At 35.8% G+C, this 17,365-nt stretch overlaps 1 protein-coding gene across 2 annotated transcripts in view; it reads right to left on the bottom strand.

Moving 5' to 3' along the window:
• Positions 1–17,365, bottom strand: part of SRBD1 (S1 RNA binding domain 1) — a 207,856-nt gene that overhangs the window by 125,261 nt on the left and 65,230 nt on the right. The gene's annotated exons all lie outside the window — the stretch shown is intronic.

The raw sequence follows: 17,365 nt of genomic DNA, 5'->3' as shown, positions 1-17,365 counted from the left end.
TACATATTATGTGCCAAGCACCATTCCAAGTATTTTTAAATGTATCACTCCACTTCATCTTCACCAAATCCTCTGGTAGATAATATTATCATTCCCACTTTTAGAGATGAGAGACCAAAAGATTAAATGATTTGATATACTCACTGTAGCAGTAAGGGGTGAAGCTCTAATTTGAACCTGGCTCGACAGACTGTTCTCTTAACTACAAAAGTAGAAAAAGAACCCACACAAGTTCAAAGAACAAATATTCCAATTTACCTGGAATATAAGAATTTCTGATATCTGAGAACACCTGTTCTGAGAGAGAAGGGCATTTAAGTGGAATCCACTGAAAATAGGAACCAAAATTTCACTACAAATAATAGGAGCAGATCAGAGGAAGATTTAAATGAGATTACCTTGAAAAATAAAACAAAATATTGAAAATGGACTTATTTTAGCTATTATTTAATGAAATATAGGTTTATAAATTATAATTTGGTGCTAATTCCTATAAGGAATGTTAACTTATATGATTCCTTCATGAATGGTATCGGTGGCATAATGTAAAGAGCTATGCAGACTCAGATTATGAGTGCCTGAATGATGAACATCATGCCTTGGGTTGAGAAGGGAGTATCAAGAGATTATCTTGGAAATGTAGCTTAAGGCCAGCTCATCAAAGGCTCACACTCTCAAAGAAAGAAGAATGGCAACAGGAGACACTGTAGGAAAGAAATAGTAGAAACATTCCAGAGGAGAATCAACAGGATTTGACAGCAATTTGAATGGAGTATATAGCCGAATAAGAAATCAAAGATTATCAATTTTGTGCCCAACGACGGAATTGCTAGCAAAGTAGAGGCTTATAAAAGAACAGAAACACATGAAGAAAAATAGTTGTGGGAGCCAAAGCATGGAGTTAAATTTGGTTGAATCTGAAGCACCAGAGGGATACTCAAATGACTGGCAGCAAGCCATTGAAACCTGAGTCCAGATCTCTGGAGAGAACTTCAAACTAAGGATGTACATTTGAACCCACAGATGCAAAAGATGAAGCCCCACAAGTGGATGGAGAAATTACCAAGAAAAGAAGATCTATAGAGAAGAAAAAGGGAATGAAGAAAATATTTGGAGCACTAAGTTGAAGAGCAAAGAAGAGGTGCAAGGGTGCATAGAAAAAAGAGTTATGAGAAGTGGAAATTAGATTATTCAAAAGAGGTGGGAGAAACAGCAGTATATGAAACTGAAAAGGAGTCAAGATGAGCTGGACCAAATAGTAAATGAAAACTATTGCTTCTATATAAAAACAAAAAATGGATGCTGTGCTTACACTGGATTTTGGAGACAAACATTCCTCCAAGTTACTAAATTCAACAAGACAGATACATTTTACATTTTCCCACTTAACACAAACCTGTCACTTCTCACTAAGGAAAAGTAGCCAGAAGGAGAAGATGACAAAAAAAAAAAAAAAGTCAGTAAGAAAATGAAGAGTAGAAGCAAATCAAACCTGAAAGATCTAAGATACTTCAGAAGCCCAACATGTTACTGGGAGATTCTCCGGTCAGCTTCTTTTATCCACTTCTCATACTCCCCTGCCAAAAACCATGAATGAGAAAAATATCAAGTCTCAAATCTGAAAATTTAAGCAGGGGTCTTTAACATCCTTCCAGTCTTTCTACACCTGACAAAATTTATTGAAACAGAAAAAAAGACTGATCTCTTGGTAAAAATTTTACTTATTACTTTTCCCACCAAAGTCAAAACCACCTAAAAGTAGCATTTCGTATTTAGAACGAGATACAGAATCTCAAAAAGAGTTTGACAGGTAAAGACCCTCTCGTAAAGAAGTGGAGATAAGAAAGAAAAAAGATATCGGAGTTCTTCTTATATAACCAATTAATTTTTTTAAAAACTTTTTTAAAAGATTTTATTTATTTGAGAGAATGAGTGAGAAAGAGAGAGAGCACAAGCTGGGGGAGGGGCAGAGGGAGAGGGAGAAGTAGGCTCCCCGCTGAGCAGGGAGCCCCATGTGGGGCTCAATCGCAGGACCCTGAGATCATGACCTGAGCCAAAGGCAGATGTTTAACTGACTGAGTCACCCATGCGCCCCAACCAGTGAATTTTAATTCAAAATAAGCCTAGGACCTGGAAGAGAAGGAAATCACTGACCCTTAGAAATCAGAGCATATGATCTGAATAGAAATGCACATCTTCAAAGTATTTCTTATACACTGAAGACACTACAGAAGCTTCTTCATGCCTGTATCCCTCCTCAAAGTTTTAGCATTTTGGCCACACTAACATCTGAATTCTGAGCCAAGAGACATCCGCAATATATTACTGAGTGTAACTTAAAATAGCAAGCAGAACGTGACAATGGCAATGGTGACAGCGTCAGGATGGAACCATGGAACTGTTGGAAATCAAACCTGTTGGGAGCTGGGAGGGTAGTCTATCACACTTCTTGTGGTCCCTTATATTCCTAGATTCACGAAAATCATTCTGTTGAGAGGAAAAATAAAATGCTCTGAAGAATAAGAGGAATTTTAGGTAAGCAGGGTAACTAAGGGAACATGAAAAAATCAGTCGAAAACATACCAATCAACTGTAAGCTGGTGACTTATTTGCAAGCCCAACTTGCTTATCACTAACTGATAAATTTATAATCCTTGACTCTGTTGATCCTTTCAATCAAGCTTTAGATTAACTTAGAGTTATTATGTTTGAATGATTAAATATACAATATTAGGGCTAATTCATGTGCTTTAACTACACTGACCTTAAATTAGATAGGATATATAAAGCCTCAGAATTAAGGGAAAAAAAAAAGAGGCATGCATCACTATGCCAACCAAAGGACTCCACAATACTGGGCCTCACAAAAGCTAAAATGCTTGCAAGATAAGATTGTGATGACTTTTTAGGCAGTATCACGCTTCTCTGTCTCTCAATTCCCTAGGACTATGATGAGTCATATCAAATTCTTAAAGGAACATATCTTCTATGCAAAAAAAGATGTTGCTAACTGTGAAGGGGGAGAGAAAAACGTGGCATGAATGGAAAGGTACACATCTTCCAGCCTTCATTCTACCACTGATTTCCTAATATCTACCCCTCTCAACCCTCGGTCACCTTTCCTAATGCCAGGGGTGAGCCATATATGGTGCACAGCAGTGGCAGCAAGAAGTTCTGCATTTCCTGTATCAGGAAACGGGCAAGATGTACCTCTTCTACCCCCTTCCTCAATCATAGACTCAAATGCCAAGTAAGTTGCATATGCCACTCACTCCCCCACATAACTAAGCTATGTGTCTTCAGGAGACCTCTACAGCTCTGTAGCACTATGTTGACAGTGAGAAAGGCTGTTACCAGACTCCTCTGTGTTAGTTACACTGTTGGTTTCTTACACTTTATAGGCCAAAGACTTTAGTTCAATAAATCGCAAGATCAGGTCTGGGTTGAAATTTATTTTCCTGCCATATAGGAATAAAATGTTAAGCAGCTAAGTGCAAACAAAATTACAGAATATCAAGAGAATACGCTATTTTTAAAGCATTTTAATATTACACAAATACATTTTAACAAATACCAATTACAAAAAGTTTTTATTACAATAGATTTTAAAAGACTTCTATAGGTCAAGATTAAGTAATTTGAAAACAAAGTATAAATTTGAAAGCAAATTTCATTTTCTAAAATATTCTGTGATTTCTATTTTTCACTATTTAGATTAAGATAGGTCTGCGGTAAAGATGTTAGAAATAGATCCACAGATAATCCTTGTGATAATATCTGAAAAGCAAAATGCTTTAAACATTTTTTCTTAAGTAGAGAGACACATCCAACAAATGTTTGTGAAACAAAGAAGGAATCAGTTTCAAAACTGAGCTACAAGAATTCTACCCCCATATATTTAACCTAGAACAGAGACCATAGACTCTAAAACATGCATTTACAGGAAAATAAATATTCCACAATACATATGGCAAACCTTGTCTGAGTCCTGTTTCCTTTGTTCTTCTTAAGACTCAGTTTCCCACATTACTATGTTTAAAAGCTTTTTCTCAGATGGCTCAGTAAAGAATAAACAGGCTGTGAAGTTAAACTGGTTAAACAATCTCTGAATAAGATACTGACTTTGCCTTTTATTCTCTCTTTCATGGAGGTTTGATGAATTTTCTCTGGCCACCCTCTTCAATTTCCTTATAACCAAGATGAGTGCCTCCTCAACTCTAATCATAAGTGCCACTTTGGACTAAAGATTCCCCAACCCAAAGAAAAACACAAAAACAAACCACCTCGGGAGGAGCACAGCTGAAAAAGAGTATGTTCTTAACTTCTCGTTTACTCCCTTCTCTAGCTAACTATTGCCACCCAGCCACCACCACGCCAGCTACCACCACCATAACCAGCCCCCCCACAAAAGACTTGAAACAACTGCTTTAAATTTCTTTTAGTGCAGCAAGCAATAGCTTGTAAAAGGATGCAAACCAGCTGAAACATTTGACAGACAGTGTTAAATACCAGGGAATTCCTATCAACCATTTTACTTTAAAAGGTACTTTGATGTTGGCTATCTTTCATGTACCTCTTTCATGGTACATTAATAAAGAAAATGGAGCTGAAGTAAATCAAGTCCCAAGGTCACATCTAGAATTACAGCACTGTAGGTACCTGATGAAATACGGATTAATGCTGCATGAGTAGTGAATAAATAAAAGCACCTCTACCCACCAATCAGGCAAGTTTTACAAGTGCTTCTGAACTTTATTCTGCAACTAGACCTGAGACATCTTTAATCCCCCATGCCCCTGAAACCTAATTATCATAATGTGAACCCAAATGTTAGGGTCCCTTCAAAATGCAAGTGCTGTGAAGCAGAAAAGTAATGGGAATTAAGCTGGGTGTAACCTTAGAAATGTATGGATGTGGGGGAACTTGAAAGTTGTATTTCAATAAGTCAGAAGAGCATAATACAAAGATTTAGCCACATAAAATACATTAGACTCAAAAGGTTCCTCCCTCAAAAACAAAAACAAAACAAAAAACCCCAAACCATATAAAACACAAATAAGTTGGATTCAAACTATTTGCAAGTATAAGTTTCTGGTCCCAGAATCTCCAAGTCCCATATAATCAAATGAAAAGGATCTCAACAACAAAGAATTCTAGCAATTTTGCATTCTCCTAATGCAATTGAAATGAGAGACAGAATCATAGTGATTCTGTACAACCCAAACTTCTCTAATTTAAAAAAAGAAAAAAAAAAACCTTAAATGCTCCCAAATAATCAATGGGACATGTTTTTTTTAAATGTCGACCAAAGGTGAGGGAAAATAGCAAGCTCTTTAATGCCAAAGAAAAGAGGAAAATACAAATTAGAATGGGCCAAGGAGTTAACAATCCCAAGGTAAAACTCATCCATTAGTAATTTGTTGATAATGTAGTCTTATTCCTTCCATATCTAATTTATTGAGGGACTAGGACTTTAAAAAGAATTAAAATTACATAATATAAATACATTCATCTTGTACTCACTACATGTCTGTGTTCACTACAACACAGAATTCAGCATAAATCAAGATTGCTCTGGGCCCTAATCACAGAGACAGTTACTTAGTGTACCAAAAGATCTACAATACAAGCTTATAAAATGGTTCCTATCTTTACCAAGTACAGCATTTATGGAAAGGTCTGTGAAAACTTATCTACTTATTTATAAACATTAGAATATTTTTTAAAAGATTTTATTTATTTGAGAGAGAGAGCACAAGCAGGGGCAAGGGCAGAGGGAGAGGGAGAAGCAGACTCCCCGCTAAACATGGAGCCCAATGCAGGGCTCATCCCAGGTTCCCGAGATCACGACCCAAGCTGAAGTCAGATGCTTAACCGACTCAGGCACCCCTATAAACATTAGAATCTTAAAAACTATTCTATGCAACTGATGTCTCTATGGCAGAAAAGAGTATTTATCTGATAAATGTACTTTAATAACAGAACTTGTGTACAGATGAAAATGGTGAATTCCATTCCACTTTCAAGATCACAGTAAAATGTTAGCTTGGAGGAGGATCTAGGAGTGTAAGACTGTATATACACAAACTGGGATAGAGAAAAAATGTAAAACTATCGCATAAAATAAGGCGTTGTTCCTTCCATTTCTAAAGGTTATCAAAAATACTCATAAAATCCCAAACTTCATCACTTGTTACATTAACGCAGAACATACTATTGTTTTAATTTAAATTTTAGGTTCTGTTATAGCAAATACACTTGTCTAAACAGAACATCTGTTTTGGTTATAATACATTGTATCTTTGGCAAGAACTTGTAATAAAACTAACAAAAACAATCAAGACTCTTTATTGGATCTGGCAACAAAAGCAGATTTGTAACCAAAAACCTTAAGACTAGAAATGACCATCACTGGGCTCTAGGCCAGTTCTAATCTAAGTCAATAAACAAAGATCTGCAAGAAGGGCTACAGTTAAGGGGGGTTGGGATAACTCCTGGAGATATTTAAACTGGACTTAGAGATACAGAAACACATGGGTTACAAAACTGGTAAAAAATATTTTATTTCGATCAAAAACTGTCAAATTGAATCTGAATCCAAATAGTATTTTAAAACCACACACACACACACACACACACACACACACACCCATAATTATTCATTCCTTAAGCCTCCTTTCCAACATATCTCATTGAAACGGTCTACTTAAATATATATTTTTAAAAGTATTCTGGCCATTTCCACAAAATGAACATAAATTATATGGGTTGTAAAATAATTTTACTTTAAAATTTATTTAATGTCACAAACATACCAGAAAGGAAGCTTTAAAACAAGTCTAGTGTTTACAATAGTCAAAGAAATGGAAAGAGGATTATCAGTCAATAGGTGAAGGACAACAAAATCCTAAAACATCACAATACATTTTCTGAAGCCATCAGTGTAGAAAGAAGTGAGACAAATATTCTATCACCTTAACTTGTCATTAAGCATAGTATTCAAACTAATATCCAAAAAACACTTTTAGGGTGTCCCATGTTTCAAATCTAATTCATGGCCTCCATCACTGCTATAAAATGGAGATGGAGGAGAAAATCTTTTTAAATACAATGAAACTGATCTTACATGAAAAGCAAAAATGATTGTACTAGTCAAAAATAAATAACAGGGGGGAGGCCTGGGTGGCTCAATCAGTTGGGTGGCCAACTCTTGATTTTGGTTCAGGTCATGATCTTGGAGTTCTGGGACTGGACCCTGTGTTAGGTTCCACACTCAGCCTGGAGTCTGCTTGGGATTTTCTCTCTTTCTCCCTCTGCCCCTCCCCCTGCTTGCATGCATGCACATGCTCTCTAAAATAAATAAATAAATCTTTAAAATAAATAACTAATTAAATAAATAGATAACAGCAACAACAACTTTTCCTCCATATAAAATAACTTTAACTTCACAACATAATGAGCTTTACATAGCTAGATATATCTTACGTCACATAGCTAAGCTTATTGATTAGATGGGAAGCAAATTTCTTTAAAACAAAACCAAAAAATTAAATCCAGGTGGTTCAAGAGATCTGCTACACATTATTCTGATAGAATCCTCAATGGTCAAATTTCAAGGAAACCTTAGAAATCATCTCATTGAAATCTCTACTGAAAATTCCTTTAACATCACAAAAGTCATTTATCCCTGTGCCAGTTCATCTTGTTAAATTGGGCTCAACAACTCAAGTGTTTCCAAAACTTTCCTGATCCTGATTCTTTTTTTTTAATTTTATTTTATTATGTTATGTTAATCACCATACATTACATCATTAGTTTTTGATGTAGTGTTCCATGATTCATTGTTTGCGTGTAACACCCAGTGCTCCATTCAATACGTGCCCTCTTAATACCCATCACCAGGCTAACCCATCCCCCCACACCCCTCCCCTCTAGAACCCTGTTTCTCAGAGTCCATAGTCTCTCATGGTTCGCCTCCCCCTCCGATTCTCCCCCCTTCATTTTTCCCTTCCTACTATCTTCTTCTTTTTTTTTTTTTAACATATAATATATATTTGTTTCCGAGGTACAGGTCTGTGATCCTGATTCTAATACACCTCCATGTCCGCAAACCTGAAAATCTTGACTAAATCACTGAGCAGAACGTTAACTAATAAAGTGTCTGTGGCAAGCCCCTAGAGACCTCACACCAGACATCAAACCAGTAGCTAATCAACATCCTTCCGGGAGCCACGTAACCAAATCTCTATTTCTCTAGTTTCTCCATTAAAGTATCAAGAGACTATTCAAAGTTGTGCTAAGATCTAGATGTGCCTACCAGTTTTAGTTTTCCAAACAGAAAATGAAATGGGATAAAGCCAAAATGTTTTATTTATAGAAAGTGTGCACTGATTTCCAGTAGATATGTTCTATTGTCCCTTCCTAGGTGCTCATTAACCATCCTTTTCTGATTTCATAATAGCCTGATCAAGATCGACACTCAACAGTCATTTGCATCTTTATTCCCCTTTGGAACATTAAAATACCATCCACCCCTCTCCAAGCTTCCATAATTTCTTAATAATTAACCAACAGTGGCACCAAAATTTTATTCCCAAGTACACCCAGAACGCCAGAAAATATTTTATCTGCGCCAGAAGATGAAATGAGAAATGGAAACACTCTTACTAATGCCCTATTTTAGTTACATTGTGGTTTTCTTTGGTGATCTTTATTCTATCTTCTTAGCCCCAAATCATTCTATCTCGCCAATCAAAAGAAGAGCACTTTTACTTTCTGATAGCCCCTGATAAGGAGGATGACATTATGTACAAGCAGTGGGATCTCTTTCCTCACTCTCTTTTTCCTAAGATAATCATTATAAATCTTTTATGCTATATTTAACATTTGTGGAGAGGCAATAAATAGAGGGATTCAGGCCTGGAACCTTAGTCTTCCTGTACTATTTTTGGCAGATCAGTGACTCTTCTTTTACACACACTTGGTTACTTACTTTTTATCAGCTTTGTATTTGACCTTGTAAAATATACAATTGACTGAAAGTTTACTGCCAACACACACAAACTGATTTACTTCCCCATCTTTTTCTGGTGGTAGAGCCCCTGGAAGTCAAAATGCTCCATTCAGAACATGATGAAATAGGTGAATTTCAAACCATATGATTGAATATACAGGGCTAAATCAAATACTAGATACTAGTAGACGTCGACAAATTAAGAAAAATGTATGAGTGTAAAATAAAAATTGCTCCAAACTTGGTTTGACAAAGAACCATTCTTGTATAATGTAATTTACAGCCTTCTTCTATGGGGGGGGGGGGAAGCATTCTTCACAGAATGTGTCAGCAATTTTCATATACTTAAATGGGTATAAGACTTAGCAAACCAGTCACCCAAACTATTTTGTTTTCTAGTGTAATTATCCTACATTCTCATTTTCCTATAGAATTTTGTTACCAAGAGTGAATCTCTGAATTGGCCTAAGAGAAGCCTTTTCCTTTGCAAGAAGATTACCAAAAAACTAACATATGTAAATGAAGTGTTTGGAAAGTTTTCTTTGACATGAGGAATTTTAATTGAGAAAATTCTATCCATTAACTTTTTCCAGAGAATTTGGAAAGGATTGTAGTTCATAATTTTAGTGGTGGAGCACATTAGTCCAGCTTACATTTCCCAATGTGTTGAGGACTGTTGCCCTATTTTCTTTCCCTAAGAGGATCTTTTGCAATTTTATAGGGTAATCTGAATTATATTTCTAAGAGTTTCCCAGCTTCTCATTAGGGACTCCTATAATCTTACCTCTTAACTTTGCTTTTTTTTTTTTTTTTAAGTAGGCTGTGGAGCCCAACACAGGGCTTTAACTTATACTCATGACCCTGAGATCAAGTCCTGAGCTGAGATACAGAGTCCAACACTTAACTGACTGAGCCACCCAAGTGCCCCCTTAACTTTGCATTTTTAAAGGTTCAAATATCGGACTTCATATAGCAATATTTCTTCAAATTTTTCTGATTATTATTGACAATAAAATATGCTTTACATCACAATCCAGGGCACAATACATGTATGTACCCAAAACCTATATTCATGGAACAATACCTAGACTTAATAACAAGAGATGCACTCTAGTTTTTATCCTTTTTTTTTTTTAAATGCTGATTGGGACCCACTATACGGATGTCACCTTCCTCCAATGGACTGCAACCCACAGTGTGAAAACCATGGGTCTAGAGAGCTCATATGACATGGAAAGGTGAGGATAATGAGGACATGAATGTGGATGCGGATAAATGAGGGGCATAAACTCATCATGCTTTTCTTCAGCCTGGGTGATACCATAACACATGGAAAGAATTCCTAGCATAAGAGATAAGAATATATGTTATATCTAGATCTACCTACAACTGCACTTGTTACTTTATCTTCTTACCTTGCTTTTAATTCTCCATAGAGAATTCATCACCAATTAGCATAATATATATAAACAAACACATACATTTAGATTTTCATCTGTTTTCCCTACTAGGTAAAAGCATCAAGAAGTCAAGTCAAGTACCTCCCAGCACAGTACTTCGCCTGCCACATAGTCTGAGTGCTAATAGTACTTTGCTGACCATATGAGAGCATGTGTAATGGGATGTTTTTGTTCTGGCTTAAGTCCCAAAAGCCTGTTGTGCCACCATGAGCAATCGCCCAACTTCATCCTATAAAATGGATATGTGTTTGAGGAGAAGGACAGGGGTGTTAGAGCTGAAAGAGAACATTTCTTTAAGAAAACTGTTGGAATGCTGTGGCATTTTTCCTGCTGCTGAACATCTCATGTGGAGGCATGTCCCACTCACACCGTGCCAGGTGAGAGGGGCCTGCCTGGGACCAATATGTGAGTGTGACACAAGAAAGAGAACAGATGAAAACACAAGCATGAGGGGAGAGGGGAGGAAAGGGAGAGAAGGGGAGAGAAAGGGAGAGAGAGAATAACAAAGGAAGAGAGCCATACTAGGGATGAGTTGTTGATCCCCCTTTGAGAGAAGACAAGGATGTATGAACCAAACAGGCCTACAGGAGGCAGTGTGAGGGAGCTCTAAAAAGATTCTGTCCAAGATGACTGAGTAGGAAAGTGATTCAGACAAGAGCAGTCTGTCTGAAACCCAGGACTGAAGGAGGGTCATGGTCAGCCTGAGAACATATCTGCCAAGTCACAGAAACAATTCAAGGATCCTGTTGGGGAAGATCTCAGGAAACAAAAATAAAAACCAAGTACTTCAAAAATTCCCCATGGAAGAATGAATCAGCAATTGCATGTAGGCCACCCAGAGGGCCCTATCCTCAGACTGCAACTGTCCCCACTGTGTAATATTACGGCTCCTTTTACCTCTTCACAACTCTGAAGACTATACTTAAAGGAATCTGAAAATTCAGCTGGTGAGTTGGGAAGAAAGGGAACAATAACAAGGAGGGAAGAGTGAGGAAGCTAACCATGCCCCTACAAACCCCTAGAGTGAAGTGGTGTTTCCCCAGAGTGAAACAGACCTGACATAGAAATTAATGCACATCAAATGTGGAGCCTTGAAGATATTTCAATTGTTGAAATGAGACTGTTCTCCAGACTAAAAGGGAATGAAAGAGCAGAGACCCTTATCCCAGCCAGGGATGGAAGAACTACTCCAAGCATGAGCTGACTAGGAGTGGGATAGTAAGTAAGTAGTTGTCTTCTTCTTGCACCTTACTGAGTGAGTCCATCTCATTCAATGAAACATTTACACATGATAAATACTTGTGGAATGAATGAATACATAAATAAAATATATAAAAATGTTGATACCATTCTCTGGTGAGATTACAAATTATTTTTATTTTCCTCTTCATACTTTCCTAGATTTTTCAAAACCTCTTTTAAACTTAAAAAACAAAAAACAAAAAACACTAAATTGCCAGAGAACAATGTCATACACATTTCAGTGAGCATTCATAAAGTAAACAAATAAAAGAAACAAGTAATTCTTAATTCAAAAGTATAAATTTAGATGATTAAAAATGATCATCTAATTTTACCTTATGTTTTATTTGTCTTCAATATCTGAAAACACCAAATTTTAAGTTTAAAGTAGTAGATAAAAAATAGAAAATCAAGTGGAGGGGGGAAACAAAAATAGAAAATAAAGTTATGACCTTGTTTGCCAGTAATATGGAAGATCAGTTACCTGGACCTAAAATGTCTATTTTATTGAAAACAATGAGAAGTCCTAGATGTAATACATCTTCTTATTTAAAAAGTGAGTTGGCAAGAAAGAAATACTCAACCTAAAAAAGGTGAAGTGAATGTGGGAACCTTGATTTCTGAAGCTGACTTTCACCCGCTGACTTTCTGATTCCAAGCTCGTAGTGTCTACAGGAGCCTGACAGAAACAAATGCAAATCCTTTTTGGAGTGTCTCACAATCAGCGTAGGCCTCAGTGAATTCCCACAGATAAAGTTCCATGAAAATAAGGAGTTTTCAATAAAAATTAACTGAAGAGGAAACAAAGCAGCAGAACCAGCAGTAACAACAGATAGCAGAAATAGACTTCCAAGGATTTTCAATACTAGAATTATCACACAAACTATAAAACAGCAATGGTTGGTATGGTTAAGGAAATAAAAGATAGGTGTGAAAATATATTCAGGAAAAACAAAAGACCATAAGAATGATCAAGTGAATCTGAAAAAATACAGAGCTTCTGGAAATGAAAATCATAACTGAAGTTAAAAATTGAATCAGATGGTAGCTACACTCATGATGAGCACAGCATAATGTACACTTGTTGGATCACTATATTGTGTGCCTGAAACTAATGTAACATCATGTGTCAACAACACTAAAAAAAAAAAAAAAATTACATGGATGGATGTCAATTCTCCACAAATTAAATTGCAGAGCCAATTTAATCCCAATCAAAATCGCAGCAGGACCATTTGTAGAAACTGAAAGGCTGATTCTACAGTTTATGTAGAAGCATAAGAGCCCTACGATAGCCAAAACAATTTTGAAAAAGAAGAATGAAATTGAAGGACTTACACTACCTAATTTAATGACTTATTAGTGTTAAGACATATAGATCAATTAAACAGAACAGACTCCAGAAATAGATTCACATGTATATGGTAGTTGATTTTCAATGAACATGCCAAAGCAGCTCAATGGGGAAAGGAAAACCTTTCACAAATGGTACTGGAATAATCCAGTCATATGCAAAAAAAGAACTTCATATCATATATAAAAGTTAACTTTAAATGGGTTATAGACAAATCCCATACTAAATGTGCCTGCAAATAAGTACCGAAAATACAGCTGATTAGTCTATACTCATAGGTTTAAAACTGAAGATACATCAAAAATCGAAAATAACCAGTTGTCAACAGATGACTAAAATATGGTGTAACCAAACAAGAGAATTAAAGAAGAAAAAGGAGGGAGGGAAGGAGAAGGAAAATGAGGAAGGAGAAAGGGAAGAGGAGGGAGAGGAAGGGAGGAAAGGGAAGAAATCAGGTGGCTCTGCTGTTTACAAAACACTGCAGCTGGCAATAAAGGCCTTCAGAAAGAAAGGGAAAAATCAGCATCCATCCTTTTTTCAAAACTACTCTCAAAACTAATTAACAGCTTTCTATTCTGTTTCTGTTACCTAAGCTGATTAAGGTTCTCTGGTTAATTTTTGGTTTCTTGGAGAATAAAAAGCTTCAAAGCAACCATATCAGTAACTGAGAAGATAATAAGGTTTTATGGCTTTACAAAGAAAAGTCAGAAGACTTAAAGAAAAGTTAGAGAAATAAAAACTTGAGGGAAGCCTGCATTAAAAAAAAAAAAAAAATCACTTGATATTCTTGGACATATAGGAGGTTCTTATTTTCTACAAAAACTAATAAACTTTCTAATATTCTAGACTCAAGATTAATAAAAAACTCAAAAGCCATAAAGAAAAAGACAGATAAATCTTAAAAAGATAAAATTTAGGATTCTATACAAAATAAAGCTTGAATTTAAATACAAAATGGAGAAAACTACTTGCATAATCTGCAAAAATTACAACAAATGGACCAATAATTAATATATAAAAACATTTACAAAACATTATGAACAAGACAAAAACCTCCAACAGAAAAAAAATGAGCAAAGGGCATAAGCCATCCACACATACACAAAACAATTCAGAAATGGCCAGTGAGCATACAAAAATATATTTGACTTCATTAATAATAATAGCAAGTATATGCTAAGTGCTGTTCTAAACAATTTATATATACTAACTCATTTAACCTTCACAATAATTCTGTAAAATAGGTACTATTATCATCCCCTTTTACAGATGATGAACCTGAAATACAGAGAGGTTAAGTAATTTGTCCAAGGTTACACAATTCATTAAGAAGCAGTACTGCTGGGATATCAATATGCAATTAAAAGAAAAATGATAGAACAAACATGCATCGTAATAATACTCAAGGTCCCAGAGAAAGGTGAGCAGAGACACTGTAGGTAAGAATATTAATTGGCATAGTCATTCTGGAAGACAGCACGGCAATATACTTCAAAAGCCCTACAAATACACAGTTTGAAAATTAATTTTCTCAAACAAGCAATAATTCATACAACCCAAGACAGTGATTACATGGGGTAGAGGCACTCCAAGGAAAAAACACACAAGGAGCCTAAAAGCTGGGAACAAGGACAATCATTTTATTCTTCCTCAAACTGTATATAGAGGTTCTATATTCTTTAAATATATTTCACACTAAGAAGTGCTTTATTTTTTTCCCTCTTCATCTGGACTTTTATACGGACTTATAATATAAATATTTTTAAGTAAAGACATCCCAAATTAGCCAACATGCTGAGAAGAGGGAGAAATAGCATGGAAATAATCTCAGTAATAGATTGGGTTTGGTAATTAAGCACTCTGCAGTTTAGGAGCAGTGGTAAGGTACCTCTTTAAACCTGTAGTCTACTTCTTGGAATGGATTCGAAAGCAATAAAGGTATGTGCAAAGATTTAAGCACGAAACATTTATTATAGCTTTGCTGATAATGGTGATGATTAGAAAAAGCCAGTGTCACACAATGAGGAATGACTAAAATATAAGATCATATAAAAGTTTATCCATAGTAATTTTAAATGACTTTGTAAAGTCCATTTATTGGCATGGGAGTGTATTAAGTAGGGGAAATGCTGTAAAACATGTACAGTGTGAGTTTCTTTTTATAACACACACAATCTAGAAATATGCTAAACTATAAATAACAATTGAGCTAATAGAAGAGCCTATCACTTATCTGTGTTTTCCAATTTGAAATAATATTACTAATACCTTTAAAGAAATAATGTTTGTTTTCTAATTTTAAGGCAAGAGTTTCATTAGCTTCACTCTTAAACATTTTTCACAAAGGAGTTAACCCTTTGAGGCTCAAGCTACTCCCTGCAATTAAGTTAAACTCTGGAAGATACAACAACTAATCTCAAGCAACAAAATTACGATTCCTTAACTTATATTTTCTTTCTATTAAATGGTTGGTACCCTCCTGGAATGAAAGAAGAGAGAGGTCCAATATGTACTTTACAGATGTCCAGCACTGACCCTCTTTTGCTAATATGATCTAGCCGTCTGCTCATGCTTCAAGGGCCAAGCCTGCTACATCTAACCTCAAACCCATAACCCCACGCCTCTCCCACAGCACCTGTTCCCTTTTCTCATTCTCTCATCACACACCGCACCTCCTCAGGTTACTCTATTTTCTAATTCTTTTATTATCCTAATGATCTAGGGCATTGGGAGCAAAATTAATTTCTTTTCTCTTATTTTCTATGTTTGCCTGCTCAAACTCACTTGTATACTGTAGCTTTCAGGGAAGAAACATAAAGTGCAGGGTCTGAATTAACAGCACAAAATTTTCTTTTCCATTTGCTGCTCCCAGGTTTTTATGTGATCTCATGTAATTCTACAGAACGCACACAATGCTGTGATTTCTAGCAATGCTTCTACTATCAGCGTAAAGTGTGCCAACCATAGTTTGAAATATAAGAAGGCAAACGTTAAAGAGTCCTTTTAATTCTTTCACAGTTCATTAAATAAATATATAACTCTAACCATGCAATATTTTTTATTTCAAAATTATCATTTATCTTGGGCAAAATATAATCTCTAATCTACCAAATGCAAATTTCTCTATCAATGAAAAAAGAGAGAAAACGGTAAGTCATAGATTTACCAGAGTGTTAAGCTGAGGGGAAGTTTTCTACAGTTGTTCCATATTGTAATTCTGGTCAATAGCTTGAAAATATTTATCTGATTAAAAATAATTTAAACCTTAATTTGTTGAGATGGACCTATAAGTACAGATGTTATGTTTAATGGGAAGGAGGCAGAGATAAATAAAACATGATCCCCTGATTTAAGAAGGTTTCAATGTGGGAGGAGAAACTAGATACATTGCTCATAAGCATAAATGTCTCATAAGGAGCTAGCCATTTCTACATTTCAATAAATGTTACCACTGCTACACAAAAAACACTATTTTTTTACAAAAGGAAAAACCAGGACAAAAGCAGAAAATAATCAAGTATAATAATTTAACATGAATGGAAACAAATATTCAGATATTCAAAAAACAAAATGAGTGCCTACTATGTGCCAGAGGATTGAAAACAGCAAATCATACTAGCACACTAGGCACATTTAATATTTTAATGATCTGAAAGTTCTATTTATAAGCACTACAAATGTACCCAAGATATTCATATTAAATTAACATGAACAAGTTAAAAAAAAAAAATCAGACAAGTTGCCTGAAATAAACTGAATCAGCTATATCGGGTCCTTGTACCAGGTTCTCAAAAGGATTGGATGCATGTGCACAGTTCCCAGTATAGGTAAGATCCACAGTATTCCCCAGACCATCCTGAACAAGAAGGGGGGCAGGGGAAGCTGAGGTGGACTTTTCAATCTGGTCCTTTCCTGAACCATGGCCTGTGGTACCTACAGCTTTTTTCTTTTTCCCTGACCTCCTAATCCCCTTTGGTTACCCTGCATTTGTTTTCCTGACATCTTGATTATACTCTTGGCCTATGGAACACTACACTAAATACAAGTCCTCCTCTTTTGGCCTACCTCCATGGATCTTAGGATTCTTCTTCTTGTGTTGGGTTTTGTTTGTTGATCTTGTCAGTCACATACTCATCAGTTGACTTATAGCAGTGGAAGATGGTGCTTGTGCACTCTTCCCTAGATATCAGCTATTGTAATTATCTTCTGTCGTAGAATTAAACCCTTAAGAACTTAATATTCTACTGTAGTTTGAAAAAGGTAAGCCTGAGGGCACCCGGGTGGCTCAGTGGTTTA

This window comes from Halichoerus grypus, chromosome 10 (assembly GCF_964656455.1).
Source record: "Halichoerus grypus chromosome 10, mHalGry1.hap1.1, whole genome shotgun sequence".
NCBI classification, from domain to species: Eukaryota; Metazoa; Chordata; class Mammalia; order Carnivora; family Phocidae; genus Halichoerus; species Halichoerus grypus.
Note: the sequence above shows the minus strand (reverse complement) of the source record. Positions and strands in the feature narration are given on the sequence as shown.